General features: G+C 41.3%; 1 protein-coding gene across 8 annotated transcripts in view; it reads right to left on the reverse strand.

The window, feature by feature from the left end:
• The window catches only part of ERBB4 (erb-b2 receptor tyrosine kinase 4), a 515,280-nt gene that overhangs the window by 266,152 nt on the left and 235,261 nt on the right, over positions 1–13,867 (reverse strand). The gene's annotated exons all lie outside the window — the stretch shown is intronic.

The following is a 13,867-nucleotide window of genomic DNA, read 5'->3' on the forward strand; positions in this document are numbered from 1 at the left end:
CAAAGCCCATAAGCAATATCATCACCTTATACTGCTAAATAAATGAGATAAATCATTGAGTATTTGCACAGATTCAAATCCAAGTTTCATTCTGAAGTGCTGGAACCACACATATTCCAGATTTTTAGCAAAACTGGTATAAAACTATTATCAAAATGATTGCTGCTCGTCCAGGTTGGCTGAAAACTTTGTTTACTTTAGATAAGCTATGCAGTAACTCTCCTGCTCATACCCAAGAATTGGTTGCCTGTGTTGAAAAGGAACAAACAAACAAACCCCCAAGCCAAACAAACCACAAATACTTCTTTAAAATCTAAAAGGTTAACAATATGTTCTTGAAAAGTGCCATCTTAGCACTCAATAGAGCCTTACTGTCCTCAGCAGGAGAGGAGACATTCTGAAGAATGCTCCTGCCCAGAGCTGCTTCCAGAAACACAACTCCTGTGTGGAAATGTTCCCTGAAATACAGTTTTCAAATCTCACCTAATTCTGTAACTGCATCAGCCTGTAAGCACTGCATAGGCGTATGTTTGTGTGAGCATGTATATTTAATGGACAGAAATTTACAACCACTTGTCTGCTTAAGTGGATACAAGCATTTTTTTTCTTCCCTTTGGCAAAATCAATACCTTAAACAATACATAATAAGAAAAATTCCGCTTAAAATAGCATGCCCAAACTATAATGAACGTGACAGGGACTCCAGTTGATGCCATAATACAAAAACTACACAGGAAAACAATAAGAGGTATTTAATTAAATGTGCCATGCACGTATCATGAGTAAGGAAAGACAAAACACATTTACAGAACAAAGGACAGGACAGGCTCTTCTTGTGCTGCATCAGCACTGCTGCCATGATTTCACCTGTAAGTATGCAAGAACCTTTTAATTATGTTTATAGAAGTTCATAAGTTTATTGCCAAGTGCAGCAGTATATATAATGAAAGATATATTTACACCATGGCAGTAGCTGTCCTTCTGCAGTCTTATGTCTCTACAGCTGAAGCTGCTAAAAAATCTCTGGAGCTATTTCAAGAGTCGCTTGGCATCTAAGCAGAGCACAGTGTCATTACAGGACTTTGATGAGAACCCAGTGACTTCAGCTATGTAGAGATGCACGGTTCAGTAGCTCAATATTAAATGTGGAACTGCATTATACCCTGGGACAGTGATTCCATTATAATCAGAGGCTTTCCAGCACTTTCACGATAGATCTCTGCTTTTAGACATTTCAGCTTAGTCAATTTGGTCAGGAATTTCTTTTTCATTGTATGCAGAAATTTTCTTAAGCTGGCTGTTCTGGATTCTCATTGGTACAAAGGAAATATTGAAATTATAATGAAATTTTCTCCACTCATGTTCCAAGGATACTATAATCATTCTAATTAATTTAAATGGACACTTAAAACTTGGAATGGAGTCGAGAAAACATTAAAAGCAGTTCTAAAACTGCATCTGACCAAGTCCTCCCTGCCAGTTTTTGTCACTTAAAGCCACATTTCCTATTTTTAGAGCACATCTTATTCCTTCCATAGAGGAAGCACACCCGAGATGGCCCTAATTCAGCATGGTACTGCTAACACATGCACTACTCATACATACACTCAGCCAGAAACTTTATTTCCAAAGTTTAAAAGAAAAAAAGAAAGGGGAGGGGAAAGAAAAAAAAGGAGATAACGAAGGATGAAGTTTTGTTGATACTGATAGACTGAGAAGCCATGCTGACTCTCAGATCCTCACACCAGGAAGGACCATCCAACTCTACCTCCTCCCCTGCAACTCATGCTGAGCTTAGGTGTGATTTGAACTTCCCATCCTTTGTATACAAGGCTGAACACCCTTCTGGTTCAGCTATCCTAATGTTCTCTCACCTGGTTAAGTGTCCCACTAGGGAGGTGCAATGGCTCCTTCCACACCAAGAAAGGCAGGAAAGCCTGCATGTCCTGAAATACCTCACAACTTGCTCCAGCAGAGCATGCAGAGCACCTCAAGAACCACCCCCAATATGGCGGCTGCCATGCCTCTAAAATGGCAGCCGCTGTGCCTCTGGGCCACACCCAAATGGCAGGTGTCGCATTTCAGGAACTGCCACAAAATGGCTGCCACTACACCTCAGGCGCTGCTCAAAATGGCGGAAGCAGTTCTTCACAATCTACCTCAGCATGGCTGACATGGCACCTTGAGGGCTTTACATGTCAGAAACCACCACAAAATGGCAGAAGCTGGGCCTCACAGTCTACTCCAACATGGCAGACACCACACCTCAGGGTTGGTCCCCAAATGGCAGCTACTGCACTTCAGGAGCCACCCCAACATGGCAGCCACCACACTTCAAGGGCTGCCTAAGATGGCACCGTCGTACTCCTCAGCCGGGCCACAGTAGCATGCAAGCAAGCACTCAGCAAACAGATTGCTCAGGGGACAGGAGCAAAACAGCTTTTTGGTGTGAGCACTGAGTATCCCCATCTGGAATTTGGGTCCTTCAATCAGAGACAGCATGGTTCCATTCAAGGACAATTTCTTCTGCACGCTGTGTATCATTTTCAACATTACATACGCAGAAGGCGAGCAGAGAAACCAGTCCTCAAAATGGCATGCACAGGGATCTTTTCTGAGGTTCCTTTCTAGTGGATGATCTATGCAAAGGAACTTCAGACAACCTGCTCCCTTCCAAGGTAAAACCCAGGAGCGTTAGTTACAACTCATACTAGCTAAGCATAGGTAAAGCATTTTAAGCTCCCAACAGCCAGAGTTATCCTGCTAGCAGGGAGTAGAAGATGTGATTGTTACTAGCAATCTTAAATTGCCCTCTGGTTCAGTCAAATGAACCTGAGTGAAAAGCAGCAAAATACCAATGAAAACTTCATTGTTCTGCCCAGGTCAGTGCCTGGTGGATGAACCTAGGGCTGTTCATAAGCACTGCCATGTCCTCTTAACATCCATTAGGGAGGCTTTGTAGGCTTTTCCACCAAAAGAAATAGAAAGGGCAGAGAACTGTAAATGAGATACGCATTGGGAAGAAGCCAAGGGCCCACTTTTAACGCCATCTGTTGCAAGCAAAGTGAGCTCTGTTTTGAGGGAATATCCATTTCAGGACACACCGGCAAGGCTCCTCGTGCTTCAGCTGCCAGCAGACAGCAGACGTCTGCTGAGCCGGGTCTGAGGAGCCCCAGCAACTCTACAACGTGGTCCACATGTTTTGTCATGTTACATGAAATCCCAAAAAAGTCAGATTTCCAAGTGACACAAAGGGGAAAGTACTTCCTAAGTGCATAGTCCTTTTTTTTTCCCCATGTCAGTTAAGGTCAATGTGCCACAGTGAATTCAGGAGCTCAACTACCATGAACAGTTACCACCGTGTCGTCTGTTTCAGAAGTTTTTCATGTCTCAAGTTAACCTGAAAAGCACATTTCACATTTTCCTTTTTGATTGCTTAAAAACTAAGCATTCATATCAGCTAGAGCAAAACCAAACTGGATAAAGCTGTTTCCTGTTTTTATTACAAGATACGTCAATGGTGCCCTTAAGGGGAACGCTGGTGAAACTTTAGACAAGTTCTCAGGGCAGCCGTAATATTCACCTTTATGAAAGGCAGCCAAGCATGCTAGTGAGTGCGCTGATCATCTAAAATGCCATCAATTCATTTTCATTATTTTTTGCATACATTTTCACTGATGCAATGCACTACGTCTTCCACTGTGACAATTTAAAAATTAACATTTGCTAAATTAGCACAAAGTGGTCTCTAAGCAGCTACAGCATTTACGGTGCTAACTCTAAGGGAAATAATAATATCCACACTGTAGCCATGTGGAAATCGTCAGCCTGCTGCACTTTATGGAGCTCAATTAGCTGTTGCACGCATTGCTCATTGACGATTATGAATTCTTAATGGCAAGATAAGCTGAGATTTTCAAAAGTTCAGGAGACATGTTGCACTGGATTCTGGCATGTGGCTGCTGCAAGCCTCTTTTAAAGCCCCATTCACAGCCACAGGAAATATTTAGCACATACTGATATTTCTCATGTCTAAGAGGATGCTTCACTTTGAGGCAATGTCAAAACTGACACGGAGCACACATGTCAGGAATGCTGTTCCAGAACAAGCTCGTGTCCTGTCTCCTTCCACACCAAGTATTCTTCAATTACGTCAACATTCATGAAATTGTGATGTTAAGCCCCTCTGAGCACCACCAGTTTTTAGATATGAGGTGCAAGCTTCGATAAAAATCCCTCAAGTTTGAGTGCACTGACGAATATCAGAACACAGATTGTGAAAAATAGTTTTCTGGTGCCTGATCTGGAAGCAAGCAGTGTATCATAACCGGAGTTGCCTTGGCAGCTACAGAGAATTTATTGTCCAAAACACTGAACTTGTTTAGACTCAGATTTGTTACAAAAATGGAACAAGAAGAAGAAGAAAAACTTTTGGAAGTTTTTTAGTTTGCTCTAAGTTGTACTGAAGGATGTGACTGGTTGTAATTTTGTGAAGACGTGTACCTGAGGAGCCTTGGGCCACGACTGCAGAATTGAATTGTGACCGAATATTTAAGACAACCAGTAGCATCTTCACATTACTCTTGACCTCACTCTTGACCTTCTTTGTTAGTATGTGTTACAAATGATCAATAATATCTTCAGCAATAGATCAATGGATTGAACATTACAACAGCTTTCCTGAAATTTAAAGTGGCAGTCAGTGAGAAACATATTTTGTTATGTCATTAGAAATTTGCAAGTGAAGGTTTTCCCACAACTTAGAGAAACCGTCTTTGGAGCGGTTGAACCAAAGGTGTGTTTTTGGAATGGCTGGTCTTTACATTGTGTTATTCCAGGAAAGGGCCTTGTCCTATGGGAAGACTAGAGAATTAACTGTGTAGCTATACATTTACCTGTTGCATACCTGAAGCAAGTAAGATAGGCTCTGAGCTAATAAAAAATAGAACACAGAAACTGATCAGGCTTACGTCAATATCTGAGAGTCCCCGTATGCTTCCTGCCTAAAATACAATTCTGCTGTTACTGTACTAGCTAAGTGAGGGTCTGATTTTCAGGTACACAGGCTGCCTGAGCGCAGAGAATGTATCGTCAGCTGGTTACATTGAGCTACATTATGATTGAGACAAAGCTTTCACTCTGTAACAACCCAATCTCCACGACAAACTGTCCCAAGGAAAGCTATGGATGACTATGTAATTTGACATTGTAACTGTAACACCTGATTGGCCTTCAACATATTTGTAAAGTGGTTTCCAGGAGAGATTACTGCATTATCTCCCAAGGGAAAATTTAGTCATAAATTAGATCAGAAAGATTAAAATCAAAGCATTACGCTGTTTGAGAATGCTTCACCATTTGGGCTGTTTAGTAGTAGCTACATTTTGCAGAAACTCAAAGCATATCAGCTTACAGCTGCCCACTCACAGAATTTCCAATTGGAGAGATGAATGCCTTTTGCTTTCTCCGCATTTAGCTTCCATCAAGTAACTTTCACTTTCCAGGAGACATAAAAGTGCACAAACTACCACCTCATATACAAAATAATGCCAGCAGTCTGGAATGGTTTTAGGAAAGTAATAACCATGGGAAAACACACTGCCTTTTATCAATTTGCCTCAGATACCCAGAGCCTGTGAGAAGTGCTGAAGGGTCTCGGAATACTTTCACTGGGAAAAGATGAAATGACGGCTGGCTTACCAAATGATGGCTGAAGCTGCCTTAGCACTGTGAGCCAGCAGGGTGAGCGCTACCTTGGGAAGTCAGCATCTGAATCAGCACTGGTCTGTCCTGTAGTTAGTCGTTGGAGCAGAGGTATTTTCCTAAAAACGCAAGTGGCCTTGACCCCAGTTGTAACTTCCACTGTACAGTGCTTCTTGGCTGTTTCATGACTGCACTGTTACAGGCACCCTGAGATGACTCTGCGCTGAACCAAGCCAATATATTTATTTTAGCTCAAGATAGCATCTACAAAAAGAAAAGAGAGTCTTTGGTTCCTTCTTGTTCTTAATTATTTGTGACGCTGTAAGTCACTGTCAGATTTCTGCTTGTGTCTAAGCTGACCTACATGTTGGGAGGTTGATTATTTGGTCCTCCAGATAAGGAAACAGGTGTGAGAACACCAGGGAGCCCATCCAACCAGCATGCCAAAGTTTCCTTCAAGGGAAAGAGAGGGAAGGCAGAGGAGGAGGAAGAAGAGGAGGATGAATGGCGCTCACAAAGTCTCTTCCAGCTCAGAAGCCCTCCTGGCTTCCCTAGCTTAAATGCAGCCTGAGACAGCAAACAGATGAAATTTTACAGAGGGAACAAAAAGAAGAGGTGAAAAAGGATGCCCTTCCCATAATGGCAATGAAAGATCTGGTGTCTGATCAGGAGCCAGAAGGAAGAATACACCCAACAAATGATGTACAGGCTGAACAGGGTGTGCAGAATGACACAGCGCTTCGAGGAAGCTGCCTACGGAGATGCAAGAACTGTTTTATGTGCATTTAACACTAGAAAGAGGCTTTATATATTCATCTGATAGATGATGAGTGACAGGCTTTGTGCATCAGACATTGAGATTTCTCGTCCTCATATACAGCCAGGTTGTTTGCTATGAATTACTGTCTAATCTATGGTTAGCCTGGTAAACTAAATACATTTATTAAAATTTCTCCACTGTATACTGTGGAAGCAAGAGGAGATGCTAGTTGGCATGTTTCCCACTCCTTGGAGTGATGCAGTCAATTAACCATCCCAAAGATCTGATACAGAGCTTACCAACAGGACTACTACACATTCCCATTCAAAATGCAGGTGGAGGAGCCAGGCCACTCCTGATGCACAAGGCTGCTTCGACCTCTGATAGCAGGAAGTAACTGCATGTAAAGAGGATGAGGCAACTGTGTCAAATTTCAGCCAAATAACCTCAGTCTGAGCTTTTGGGCTGGTTTAGTTTTTTGTTTGTTTGTTTGTTTGTTTGTGTTTTTTTTTTTTTTTTTTTTTTTTGCAAGAAGCAAATGTCTGGTTGTCTGGAAAAGCAGGGATCTTTTTTCTTGGGAGAGCTTTGCTTTTCTTTACCAAGAAAATCCTTTCTTAAAAAACAAAAACAAAAACAAAACAAAACAAACAAAAAAAAAACTTTCAACTTGTTTCATTTGTGCAACAATCACTCTTTAATGAGTATTTTAAATGCATTTCCTGGGAAGAAACAACTTTATTGGCGCTGTAGGACATTTTTGCACACATAAATTAGCTGATATTGGAGCTGCTGCTGCTTGTTTCTCTCTATTGAAGAGGAGAATCTTCATTCAAATATTGGATTTTAGCAAATCTGTTTCTAGCTGAGCATATACAAATACACAATCTGAGCTCAGCATCACACCTTCCAATAGAAACTATTTCAGACTCTGTGATTCTCTGATCTTCAAGAATAGAAACCCTGGAGAGAGCCATTAATCGCTGGCTTTTGATTAGGTTTATTTCCATTAAGATAAAAAGTGAAGAGGCTTCTTGTTTCTAACAACATGGTTTTCTTTTGTTTATCTAGGAGCTAGAGAAAAGCTCTGTTATTCAAGCGCTAATAGATTGTTGAAGTCTCCTTCAAGCATAGACCTCTAATTTATATGATACAAGCAATGAGTAAACGCACCTGCATTTAAATTCTCAAGTATTCTTCAGGAAGGACGTGTAAACTTCAGATATGGAGATTATGATGGGTGATAACAACCAGAAAAACAACCTCTAATCTGCTGTGTCTGAACTAACCATACAGATAAGATTTTTCTCTGCATTAATTTCACTACTTCTCTTCCAGGTGGGCATGTTACAAGCTTCTCCCACTCAACAGCTGCTTCCAGAATGAGGCAAGACGCACCACCTTACAGGAGATGGGTGCAACTGTGGATTTTTAATAACCAGATATCAGTTATCATAAATATACCATAGTTCCTACTGAAACAATGAAGAAACTGTACTTACATCAATGCTCCCAAACAACAATTTTGTTTAAATTACAGATGAGTGTATGGGAATGGAAGAAGTTGGAAAATTTCTACATAAAATGACTTCTCTCTTTTCCAGGAAGAAGACCAGAAAACACTTTTACCTCTTGAAAGGAAAACTCTAAAAATTGTAAAAGAGAACGTTCCAGAATAAATGGTTATTTTATAAATGGAAATGGTGAGGAATAGGGCAAAAGATCAGAGAGGGAAGGGGAACTGCGTGTGATCGGGAGCATAGAAGGACAGAATACATTGTTCATAACAATAAAAAAAGCAAATTAATCTACCCATAATTCTGGCATTATCTAATTTCTGAGTGCTTGATTTTATAGACTTACTGCTTTATTATTTTATTTTTTTTTATTTCTTGGTGGTGTATGGCAGGAAAATTGTACTACTCAAAGTAAGATACAATTTCTTTCAATACTTATCACCAGCAAATGATTGGACAAGCAATCTTTTGCAAGCAGCTTAATTAGAGGAAACCTCTATATTTAATAATGTTCCTTAATGTACTGAATCACACACAATAGCTTGTTGAAGGAGTAAAAACAGAGGGGTTATTGTCATAGCTAAGGATGGAAGAAAGGCTCAGTCATTGAAGTCATCACAGAAACAATGTTATTAAACTGCAGCTGAATAATCTCAAAGGAGTTCCCAGCTGATTGACAATGATAAAACAACGCAGGAGCTAAAAAGGGACCTTCTCTCCTCACCTGCCTTTTATTAATGCTCTTATTACCTCTTCTTCAAAGACAGAGATGCTATTGTTTCTCAGTCTGTACATCAAGGGCAGCCGCCCCTGCACCCCTCAGCTGGGACATACCCTTTGGCAGGAGGAGTCCAGCAGCCTGACTCCCAGAAACTCACCATCCACTTGTAACCCTGAGATGCTGAATGTACCCTAGTTAGCCCGACTATATGAAAAGAAAACAAAAAACCCACAAAAACAATTAAGCCTAGGCTGAGTGGACTGATTTTGGCGCATTACTGCCTCCGACTCCTTCCCCTCACAGAGCACAGATGGGACGTATCTTCCTCAGAAAGAAAACTCTAGGGGTTGAGTGATCACTACAGCTTAGGCTTGAGCACAGCTAGGGGAGACTACATCAGAAGGCCAGAAGTGGTATTTCATATCTGTTAATTTACTTTATAGCCTCTATAATATATAGGAGGTTCCAGCTATTGTGAGCTATCAAAGGTCAGACTGTCATGAAGTCATTACAGGCGATGCTGCCTTCACTTAGCATGTAATTGCTGAACCTAAGTATATTCCATACCACCAATAGGAAAATGAATTATTTAAGTACTCTTAACAAACAGTATTACCACTTTAATTGCATTAGTATTAATTTAATTCTAAAAAGTGCCTTAGGATTTTGCAGAATCAAATTTTGTTACTCTGGAGCTTTTAGAAAATTCAGAGCAACATACGTGTGGGTATGCAGCTTTTGTATGCATTCACACTTAGATATTTTATGTGTATTTTTAATAAGTGTGTGTGTGTTTGCATTCCTGCAGTATTTCTTATCGTCAGATCTGTGTGTGTCTAAAAATGCAATCCTTTGGTAGTTTCCTCACTGAACTGCATACTGCTGTGAGATGAGAAAAATCCTGGATAAAATGACAGTTTTTTCTCAGTCAAGCAAACCCAGCTCTCATTCTCACAGCACCCAGCCTGACTTGAAGGCTAGAAAGACAGGTATAATGCCAGGTTAAAGTTGCAGGCATTTCTAGCTCTAAAGGACTTCATTTTTTCCTTTTTATCAAATCCTCATCTACTTGTAGCTGCCAACTGGGAAATCGGAAGATGGTAGATCGGACTGGTTTACTCCTGGAGATGCAATGAGAGCACATATCCAGTACACCCAGCGTTGGCCCTCAGTATCCATACCTGCATTACCCTACGTTTCCAGAAGTTGCAGTCAGACAACTGCTCTCTCCATATTTCTCCACAGCCTCTGTTGATTCAATTATTTTTAGCTAGCTTTTCTCCTCCCTGTTTTCTCACACAGGCCTACACAGGAGAGACACTCAGATTTGTAACAATTCATTGCTCAAAGCTTCTCTGAATTTTGGTCTCCTTCTTGCATGGTCCCACTGGTCAAGAGATGTCTTTGCCCTCTGTTCTGCTTTCTGGCCCAATCCTCCCAAACTGAGACTCACAAAATCACCAGTGTTGGAAAAGACCTCGAAGATCATCCAGTCCAACTGTCCACCTACCACCAGCAGTTCCCACTAAACCATGTCCCTCAGTACAACATCTAAACATTTCCTGAACACCTCCAGGGTCAGTGACTCCTCCAGCTCCCTGAGCAGCCTATTCCAGCACCTCACCACTCTTTCAGAGAAGCAGCATTTCCTAACATCCAACCCAAATCTCCCCTGGCGCAATTTGAGGCCATTCCTTCTGGTCCTAGCGGTAGTTTTACATGAGAAGAGGCCGACTCCCTCTTGCCACAACCTTCCTTAAAACCCCCCACCACAATCACCACAAGGGCTCTTAGGTCTCGTAAACATCTTATTGAAGGAATAAATGCATTCCTTTTTATCAAAGTGAATTCATTCAATAGATTTATTTATTGACTACATTTATCTGGAGAACATAAGTTCAACACTGTAGGTCCTGTTTCTTTGAAGTCCATTAAAAATCATTTTATAGGCTTTGCATCGTGCCTTTAGTCGGTCAGAGAAGTACTGCAAAAATCAGTTGGTCATATAACAACCTTGCACAGGTATTTCCAGGAGACCTTCAAAAGAGCCTTTTCTATCCCTGACCACCACTTGTGCTGCTCAGACCACAGAATGCAATCCATGTGCTCCAATATTTGGGAAAGTATATTTATATAACTATAGGCTGGCGTGTTTGGCTGTCCACTCATCTGAAGACGTGTGTGTTGGAGTGTGTGAGCTTGCACACATTGTACTTCATACTTTGGAAGTCCCACACACTGGGGGCTGGAGCAGCTCATGTTTAGCTCCATAACTCACACATGCAGTGATGTATTCACAGTATTTTTCCTAATGAGTTTCCATGCTGGTCGACCTTTTGGCTGAATGCTTTGGCATCCCACCTTCCCAATGTCTGTTACATTACTTTCCTATCCCTGTTTGACCCTGCCAGTCCACGAGTATTTGATACTAAATTAAAGCATTACAAACCAAGAGAGATATTCTGTTCAGGATGCAATCCTCCCAGCCCTCAAGTACATTTGCCAGTGTGAATGTCACTGCAAGAGCTCTTGGCTTTGCCTATTGTTGAATCAGAGCTTGAGAAAGAATGGAACAGTCACCTGCTCACACCTTCCCAAAACCAAAGGCTCTTTATTTCACTTGACATTTGCTTCTGCGCCATCACTTTCCTTTAGTTCAAGCTGCTCCCAAGTATAGGCAGCAATTAATAAACCATTTGGTATCTTGTTCTGCTAAACTTAAGCAAACGCAGCTCAGCTCTTTTATTCTCCTCCTTGAGAGGCTCTCTATTACCTTCCATCAGCCCAGTAATTCAACTCCCTGCTTCTCTGTTCCCCTTCTATTAAAAAAAAAAAAAAAAAAAAAAAAAAAAAAAAAAATTCATTATATGTCCTTTCCTTTATAAAATTGCCTCTTTTTTTCCCTCTCGATCATTTAGACTATAAGGATCGGTGTCATACAATGTCCCTACACTGCATAATATAATTCTCAGCTGAAAGAAAGCTGCAAAGTCAAGAGTAAAACACAAATTATCAGTAGTTTCAGAAAAATGGTCGTGATCTTTGTAAGTCAATGCTTAAAGCTTAGTAAAACGAGCTGAAAAGTAGCAGTTCCATATAAGCATTTCTTTCAAATTAATCATTAAATCAGAGTCTATCATGTCTGCATACCCTGTACTACAAATACCAGCAATCCTGCAATTTCTAGCGGAGGTTCATTGGCTCTTCCACCTTGTCTTTACAGCAATTTGGAGTGGGCTGACATGAAGCCTAAAGAGTACGATTAGTCTGCCTTATCAGAATCTAAAAATATTATCAAAATGGTTCAAATGCTAAGATAGGGCTTCAGTAACCCAAATGACCAGATTCATAGCAAGCTTCAGGAAAGAAGAACTGATTCTCGGGCTGTTGACACAGTACTCTAATCTAAAGGATAACATCTGCCGGAGAAACTTCACTGCAGAGGTCTTTGCCACTCTCATTGCAAATACTAGACTGAAGATACAGATGAAATGCAAAGATGGTGAAGGCACTGGAGGCTAAACCTCCAGCTTGTTTCCACATCATTTCACATTCTGCTCTTTCCAACAAGGCAAAATGCGTTTTCCTTTTCCTTGCAGAAAAATTCACAGGATGCCTACAAATTAACACATCCTTTGCTTCGACTGTTCTCAATGAGATATATAACTAAAGCTGAATCAATTAAAACAGACAGAGAGCTAATAAACCATAGCTTTAAGCCAGAATTTCATCATCGCTCCCCTAGGGAGCAAGAAGTCATGGGAGATACCTGAGGCCAAATTTACCTAATTGTTCCACAATAAATCCTTATGTTTAATCACAGGCTGTTTCAAAGGAACTCCCAATAGTTCTAATTAATTAGCTTCATGCTATATCCTTTCATAGAACTGGAAATATTTCATCACTCTTATCTTCGCCAGCAAGCCACCACCGCTCAGCACTGCAGAATACCAGAGGAGTGGCACAGGTTTGAGTGGATGGGATTGCATGTGTGCACATAGGTGTGCCCATGAAAAGATGTGCTGGGCTTGGGTTCAGATCAGACTTCAAGAATGTTCTGCAAACCATGCAGATCTTGTCCCTTCTCTGTGTTGTACATAACCCCACACAGCTGCTGCTGTTGTAATGCAGATGGAAATGCCTTCTTTTCTGCCTCAGGATGCCCTCCTTGGCTGATGTCAGTATGTCAAACTCCATCAGTGTTCCCAGACTAGAAGCATTTTAAAGGGAGAATGATTTAGTCAGAAGAGAATCTTTGGGTAAAAACTTTGCGATACCTTTCTTTAAAATTACGCTTTATGCAAAACTCCTACTGGCTCCTATTTTGGAGGCCTGCATCTCCAAAGACCGCCACAGTGCAGTCTTATATTGCCAACAGGCAACAAGAAAGATGTAAGAGAAAAGAAAAATGCCTAAGCCTTCACTTTTTAATATCAAGATTCATTTGCATTTTGTGTCTGCAGAGCCCACCCGCAGTCTCTTGAGTGGCTGGAAATATTTTCTGCTTTGTCAAGAAGCAGCTTTCAGTGTAAGCCTGGAACGAGCCTGGGTGGCAGCCCTGGCTTTAGGCACGGAGCATCCCAAGACTCCTACTGCCAGAATCCAGCTTGGTCTCTGCAGCAGGAGAACTGCTGCTTTTTGAAATTTTTTGAAAATTAAATAGTCACAACATCGCATAGTGTGTTGTGGTCAGTCAAGCCCAGCCAGGCTTCAGGACACGAGGGCAAAGTTTGGCTGTGGGTCAAGGTGTAGGCACATCACCAGAGCCACAAGTCTGCCTGAAGGCTTGATCGGATCCCATATGATCAGCTCTAGGAATCACTGTGAGACATTCGTACCCTAATCACAGAAAATCAGGAGATGGTGACAGACAACAAGAGTGCTGAATTGCTGTCTGCTCCTCGACTCCCAACACTTTCCCTGTTCAGCGTGCTTATGAATTTACAGAGACAAATTACAGAATGCAAAAACTGCCAGACGAGGTTAGGAAGTATGAACACAAGACACCAGAAAGATGCTACGCTGGTTGCGTGTCTTCATCTTTTACACTTACTGACTGCTTTCCCCAGGTCCTGCTTTTCTGAGCATTAGTAGGAATCTCTCCAGCAGCTGTTAAAGAGTTGATCGTGCACGGGGCTGCCAAAAATCCTTCCTGTTCTTTATGCTCTG

The sequence above is a fragment of the Meleagris gallopavo genome, chromosome 7, assembly GCF_905368555.1.
Source record: "Meleagris gallopavo chromosome 7, MGAL_WU_HG_1.1, whole genome shotgun sequence".
In the NCBI taxonomy this organism is placed as follows: Eukaryota; Metazoa; Chordata; class Aves; order Galliformes; family Phasianidae; genus Meleagris; species Meleagris gallopavo.